Below are 8,061 nucleotides of genomic sequence, written 5' to 3' on the forward strand. Positions count from 1 at the left end.
GCTTAAGTAAATAGACTTCAAATGCAATAGCAGTTAAGCTGGAAACTTTTAACTTGGTAATATTAGACTCCCCCTTAATAAAAGCCCTCCTTTTATTAATTACTTTGAGTTTTCTTTTAACTTTAATTTACCTACTCTCCCCCTTTGCCATATATCAAAAATAAACCAGTTTGAGAGTAGATTTGTATTTTTCTGAAGGAAAGTTTTCAAAAATAAATTTTCTTTTTGACAAAACGACTTAGCTTTTTGAATTTTGGAATTTGCCAAATATGAAGTTACTTAGCTATATATTTAGCTTTGAAATGATTTGTCTTAAGATATTTTGCAAAAATAGCTAAGTTTAGAGTACAGTATTACTAAGTCTAGTTAAAATAGTCTTAACATTAACTAGGTTTGAAAATAGGAGTATTTGAATTTTCAATAAAAGGAATTGTTTAGAAGTTATAAAATATGAAGTCTCTTAAAAACTTTTAAACCGTTACAAAAAAAGTTGACTAGATTTGAAAATAATTGAATATTCACTACATAGATAAGTTTTCTGAAAAACTGTAATTAAGTTTTGAATACCCATTTTGAAGAAGGAAAGAGGGAGTAGCAGTAGTTTGTTTTCTAGTCCAAGTATGAGTCAAATTAAATTATTGAGTTTAAATTGATTAAGTATCAGAGCCTTTAAAATAATTAGGTAAAGTAATTTGATTAGAACCTTAAGTACTATCATGCTTGACCAAAAAATTGAAACATACTTTTCCTAATTGTCTAACCTTTAGCTACTTGCTGATTGCCTAGAGGGCAGTAGCTTTCACATGGTTAGTCAAGTTAAGTCTTATTTGGTCCAGTTAGAATTGGCTAGAGCTGGAAGACTTGACTTGATTACTATTTATGATGTGTTTAACGCCCAGACTCATATCGATGCACAAATATAAGCATTCCTGAGTCCAGGCTGTACCCTATGCATCTCACGCCTTTCTAAGTTTTTCAAACACAAGCAAGGTAGACCTAGGTGTTTGTGAGATGCTCTGGCTTTAATCTAGGGGTACATGATATCTAGGGGAATGCCTAAGCTAGATCCAAATGTTGAAAATCTAACAAAATTGGAGTTTTGAACACTATTTTACCTAGAATTTGAATGAGTGATAAGTAAGCTTAGATTTTTGTGAAACTGAATAAGCATGCAAATAAGTACATCCACAGAATAAGGAAGTCTAAACAAGTGAGACAACAATCCACAGAATAATGCATAACAGAGTCATATCAAATAGTAGGATCATCTGCTCGAGGAGAACTAGCTGGAGGATCATGGGGCTGCTCAGGTGCTGGCTGACCTAGCCGTCGTATCTCGTCACGAAGGGACGTAAATCCGGCAGCCATCTCGGATCGAATAGAGAGAACTATCCGTCGTGTTTGGATGGACTCAACCTCGAGTCGAGCTAGTCTGTCCTCGACGGAGAGTGAGGAAGAGGTCGAAGGTCCAGCTGAGGTGGATGGTCTGGCAGACGGGGAGGGATCCGCGAAAAGATCCTCAGCTAAGAAATCAGCCCACTCCTCTCCCTCGCCTGGTAAATCATCGGCTGCTGGAGCGATAGGGGCAGCTGCCTGCTGTGGTCATCCTATCCACGCTAGAACTCCATCAGCTGTGATATCGGCACTGGCTAGTCTACAACTACGGGATCCTAGCTCATCATATATAGTAAGAGGAATGACTGTTCCTCTAGTCACATCTATACCCTCTATCGTCGAAAAGAAGCGTGTCAGAATATGACAATAGGGCATATGGACTATCTTGGAGGTGACTGTCCCAGATGCACAGATAATGTTCTGGAACATATGCAGGGCAATATCGATGTCAAACCGATGACACAGGGCGTACAAGAAGAATGAGTGTGAAGATCTCATATTCGGGACATCCCGAGATGAGATCGGCAGAATACATGCTGTCAGGACCCTATACATCATGTAGTCCTGAATCCGAAGAGAAACCGACTGAACTCAGTCAAGTCAGCAGGTCTCTCTCCCCCGAGGAAATACGTATAGATAGTATCTAACGTAATGTGGGAGTAAGGATCGCCAAATGGCAGATCCCTACTGGGATAGCATAGAAAGGTAGACTCAGAAGCCCTAAGACCTAGGGTGGTGCGTAGCAGGGTGGGAGTAAGCTCAATGTCCACGCCAGAAACTCTGGTGCTGTACCTATTATCATCAATCCTCTCAAGATTGTGATAAAACTGGGCACATAACTCCTGGTTTACTGTATCGGTGCAGTAAACCAATTGATCCAGTTGATAGTGCTCTATCATTTGAATGGTTGGTTGACAATACTGGGTATAAAAAGTCTTATTCACATATCTAGGCTTGATAGGTTCAAAGATGTAATTAGCAAAGGTATCCCTAAGATGTATAGTCGGGAATCTGATATCTGCTGATGGAATTCTAGCTGGATTAAGATCAACATGTCGGCGTTTCCTATTTTGAATGATTTTACCAAAAATTGACAGAAATAAGCAAAAGTTCTAAGTAAAACTTGATCGGAAGGGATTAGGATTATACCTAGGAGGCATTGTCACGTAGAGAGGGGAAAAAAACCGGTTGAGGGCGCCTTAGTTGGGAGGAAACCGCACGAGTAACGCGTGCTTGGCGTCGACAGAAAACGAATAGAAAGGCTTCTGTTCGTTTTGATATAAAGTGTTGAAGGCGCCTTAAACCAAGGTTTAAGGCGCCTTATATAAGTTGGAGGCGCCTCGGGTTGATCCGAGGCGCCTTAAGACGAAGCGGCGGGAATTTTCCCGCCGCTTGCTAAGGCGCCTCCTTTTGATGGGAGGCGCCTCTGATAAGCTCCACCCGATTTTTTTTTTTTAAAAAAATTGAGTTTTAAAATTAAGTTTTAAAATTGATTTTGAAATTGAGTTTTAAAATGATTTTTAAAATTGAGTTTTAAAATTGATTTTGAAAATTGAGTTTTAAAATAGATTTTGAAAATTTAGTTTTCAAATTGATTTTGAAAATTGAGTTTTCAAATTGTTTGTTATTACTTAGTCATCTCACCCGATCTAAATTTTCAATCAGGGAAACCTATGATTGATGTGAGATGATTTATAATTCAATTTTAAGGTTTGGGTTAACTTTGTGTTAGATTCAGGTTTAGCTTTGGGTTCAACAAGTAAGCATTCTTTGGATAAACTTCTGGGCTATGGTGAGTCGCAAGGAACTCATTAAAGTAACCATGCCTTCGAGGTTTTCCAAATAGTCCTACCCATTGAGCTTAGTACTAAACCTTGGTCTAACTAGTTAGGATCCATTTAAGGGTAGCTTCGGTCAGTTCCACTTGGCCAAATGCACCAGGTCGAAGCCATATCTTCCTAGACATGCGATGCCCAAGCTTCCCTAACGTACTATCATCCAAAAACTTCATCAGTACTGTGGTTCAAGTTAACCTTAGTCCGTTTTAATCTAACCTTAATTACCCTGCCGGGTAATCTACTCTTGTTTTACCCATTTCGGGTAGATTAGGTTCAGTTACCCTCCCGGGTAGTTTAGTTGGGGGTGCCAGTGAGTCTGGATCCCTTATCTTCATTTTGAGTTTTAATTTCTTAATTTGAATTTTGAATTTTGAATTTAATTTTAATTTTGAATTTTGAATTTAATTTTAATTTTGAATTTGAAATTTAATTTTTAATTTTAATTTTGAATTTAATTTTAATTTTAATTTCGAATTTTGAATTTTAAATTTTTAGGATTGTTTTTCTCTTTGCTCCCCCTGGATCATGGCCTCGATATGGTCTATCGAGGTAGTATATTTGATCCTTTGGAACCCAGTATTGGCCAAGTCCAACTTGATTAACCAAGTTAGACTTGGAGACCCATGCTTGGACTGTTTTAATACTTTGTTTGTTTATTAATGATAAATAGGATCTATATTTACTTTTGTAACCCAGCCCAGTTCTGTTGTAGATGGCTCTTTGTGTCCCAAGAATCAAGTTCAAATTCTTGGAGCCCAAAGTAAACCGTTCTAAGGTATTTTTTAAATCTTTAACCTGATTTATTAGACTTGAATTTTCTTCCTCAAGTTTTTGAACTTGAGTTGGAAATTCAGTCTGACTCTGGTCAGGTAAGGATTTGGGGTTAGCCACTTCTTTAAGGACACTAACTTCCTTTAGAAGTGATTTAACTTTCAGGTTTGATTTAGCTAATTTGCGCAATAAATAGCTAACTAAAGTGTTCAACCGGGAGATACTTACAGCGGGGTCTGGTCCTTCGGAAACGGATACGGATCCGTGGCTTTGCTCGGACTCGGCCTCAGACTCGCTCTCGCATCCGTATTCAACGACTTGGTCCCGGGCCATTAATGCAAGTAGACTCGTTTGTTCGAGCTCGTCGTCGTCGTCCTCCGATGAAGATTCGTCCCATGTTGCCTTGAGGACCTTTTTCTTTCTTTGCTTTTTGATCTCCTTCATGTTAGGGCAGTTGGTTTTGATGTGCCCTTTTTGGTTACACCCGTAGCATGTACCTTCAAACTTCATCTTTGTATTTTGTGGGCCTTCCTTTGATTTTACTGCCTTCTTCAGATCTCTTTTGTCGAATCCTTTCGTCTTGTAGAGCTTCTTCACGAGGTTCACCAGCTCGGTTGTAATGTCACCTTCTTCATCGTCAGAGTCTGGTTCAACTTCCGATGCTGGTTCGGTTCTCCGTCGTGGTCTTGGTTCCCGGGTTCGGCTTGTACCTGCAACCAACGCAATACCTTTCTCGGTAGGCTGTGCATTAGTCTGCTCATGAAGTTCAAATTCACTAAAAAGTTCATCTAGTTTTAAGGAGGATAAATCCTTGGAAACTTTGTAGGCATCTACCATTGATGCCCACAATGTATTCCTTGGAAACGAGTTTAAGGCATACCTTATTACGTCCCGATTTTCTATTTTCTGGCCAATTCCGTGAAGAGAGTTAAGGATGTCTTGTATTCTCGCGTGAAGAGAACTCGCCATTTCGCCTTCCTGCATTTTTAGATTATATAATTTATTAAGTAAACGATCTCTTTTACTTACCTTGGTGTCGTCAGTGCCTTCATGGAGTTCGATTAGCTTTTCCCAGAGCTCCTTTGCAGAGGAGAACGGACCAACTCTGTTGAGTTCTTCCTTGGTAAGACCACACTGGAGGGTGCAGGTAGCTTTGGCGTCGGCTTCAACCTTTTTTATTAAAGAGGCGTCCCACTTCTCGCAGGGTGTAGTTTTGCCGTCGTCATCGATTGGCAGTTTTAGTCCCGTCTTTATGATCATCCATGTTTCGAATTGTATCTTTAGATACGTTTCCATTCTTCCCTTCCAGTAGCCAAAGTCCTCTCCGGAAAATAGCGGGGGACGTACAGTGCTAAAACCCTCTTGTTGGGCCATTTATAATATGTAACAAAAGAAAACAACAAAATATGTTCCAAGACTAAGTCTTGGATTAGTAGTGCTGGAATAAAGAATAATAAAGACGAACTCGGTGGTGTTGCACCTACTTTGAGCAAAAGTCGATTCGAGGAAACAAAAATTAGAATATAGCTATAAGGCTAAATTCTAATTCGACTCAAAACAAAAAAAAAAAAATTTGTTTTGAAAGGTAGTTGCACCAATTCAAAGCGACCCGCTCTGATACCAATTGTTGGATCGAAGAGCTAGAGGGGGTGAATAGCGCTCGCGGCTATTTCGTTCGATTATCGGAATCGTAAAACGTTCGTAGAGTAATTAAAGCAGCGGAAAATGTAAATAAACACAAACACAGAGACACGGTCGTTTACTTCGTTCGGAGCCTAAAGCGACTCCTACTCAAGGCCCGCGATCCTTGATCGCTTCCGGTGGGCAACAACTATAAGCTCGATAAACGATTACAGGTTGAAGTACAATAAACGACAGTAATTAATTATACCAACGACAAAGAAATGAAGATTCGGAGCTCCTGGTCGTCGGGCACAAGTAGCAGCATTTCGGAACGTCGTTTGGAGCAGCACGTAGCACTTGAGTCACTTGGAAGAAGATGTTTGAAGCTGTCGAGACCCCTTATAAAGGGGTTCAAGGCGCCTTATATTGTTCATTAAGGCGCCTTGAGCAGCCGAGTCACCCGTGGGATCAGGACCTTCAACTCTCCGGTTCAAGGCGCCTTGAGCCTATCCAAGGCGCCTTCATCTGGTCCAAGGCGCCTTGATCTCCATTCAAGGCGCCTCCAATCTTCTGCTGGCCTTTTCTGGCTCGCACCCGAGGCGCCTCAAGCTCCATGGGCGCCTGGACATTCATCAGTCCTTCTTTGTGTTTTGGTACAAGTATGTTAATCCAAAGATACCGCAACACAAAGTTAACACAAAATAATAGTATGAATATGAAATTATGGCGGTCTCGGGGTCAAGATCGACGGTTTCGGTAAACCCTAGGTCGACACGCCTCTGTTCCTCTACGGGAAGCGTCCTCACCTACTCCTCTCAGGAGATTTTACCTGTTGCCAGTACGATCCTCTAGATCGACTGGACTTTTGCTCGGCACTCGATGCTCCCGGACTTTCTGCTGAACATCCGCTTCACCGGCCAGTTCAGGCTTTCACCTGGTTCGCGACACCAGGACTTTCCACCTAGGGTTACCACCCCCTAGGACTTTTGCCTGAAGCCATCGACCTGCCAAGGCTTTCCGCATAGGGTTACCACCCCCTATGACCTAGGGTTACCACCCCCTAGGGTTTACCTTGCCTAACCGCAGTTAGGACTTTCCTGAAACACTCAGCAAAAGCTGTCAGAAAACAAAGCACCTTAACTTTGAATCCTTTGCCATTATCAAAACTTAGGTTCGATCGTCGGATGCTTCCCGCACCAACACCTTGTAGGTTCTAGCATATCATTTTATTCATGTATAAACTTTAGATAACAGAAATTAGTGTGTAATAATGCAGATTTTTCAATGAGTAATAGAGCAGATTTTTGTTATGTAGCATGCAGATTTTTGTTAGTTATAGTCTGCAAAATTATTTGTTTAAGCATTCACTCTTAGTATGTTCAAGTGTAAATTTCAGTTTATCTAAGCATTTCAAAGTTAGAATTTGTATGAGACATTGTTTTAGAAGTATTAACAAGTAAAGAAAGATAAAGAAAAGAAAGAAAAAGGCCAAGGCCTTAAGTAGATCCCAAAGTCAAGACTTTAGGGATTTTGGCACACAAGGTGCTAAAGAAAATGCCGAGGCATTATATAGAAGTATTAAAAGATAACAAGTATTTTACTTTTATCAGTGGTACTATGTTGGACTCTCAGTTGTCCTTGGGTTGGGCTCCCATAGTCGTCCCTAGGTTTAGATAACTTAACAGTAACGGCACGGTCGATGACCCGAGGGTCGCCAAATGGGCCGCCAAATGGGCCACCAACTGGGTCGGGTCGTTACAAAAGTAAAAGCAAGTACAGTTGCTGGGCCCAAGAGAAGTTGATTACTATTTTGAAGTATTATAAGTATAAGTTTTTGAACAAGTAAAGCAAGTTTTACATAAGTATAAAGTATTAAAGAATAAGTTTTAAACAAGTGAATTAAAGAATAAGTTTAGGACAGATGAATTAAGTTTCACTTTGTTTTAAAATCAGCAAGTTGAGTTTTCTTTTATGCTAGCATGTTATTTAGATTAGCTTACTGTTCTTTGCTATTTTCTAAGCATGAGTAGCTTTACATGTTTAGCATTTCAGCATGTCTTGTTCTTTTATTAGTAGATGAGCATGAGTAGTCTTCAGTAAGTAATCAGTTAGATCATGTTATAGATATATGTACATGCATATCGAGATTTTATGAGTTAGATAGCGCTTACTAAGCATTTTGCTTATAGTTTGCATTTCCTCTTACTGCAGATACAGGAAAAGAAAAGTATTAGCAAAGGAAGGCGACAAGGAGTTGCGGATGGATGTGTGATGCCAAGACTACAGAGAGACCTGGGAAGTTTTGAGTTTTCATGTTTAGTGGATAGAAATAGTTGAGTTGTACCTTATGGTTTATGTCTTTTTAGATTGTATTTTCATTCCGCATTGTTAGTTTGGTTATTTTCCACTGTTGGAGTTTTATTCATTTGTTATT

The sequence above is a fragment of the Zingiber officinale genome, chromosome 2B (assembly GCF_018446385.1).
Source record: "Zingiber officinale cultivar Zhangliang chromosome 2B, Zo_v1.1, whole genome shotgun sequence".
Lineage (NCBI taxonomy): Eukaryota > Viridiplantae > Streptophyta > Magnoliopsida > Zingiberales > Zingiberaceae > Zingiber > Zingiber officinale.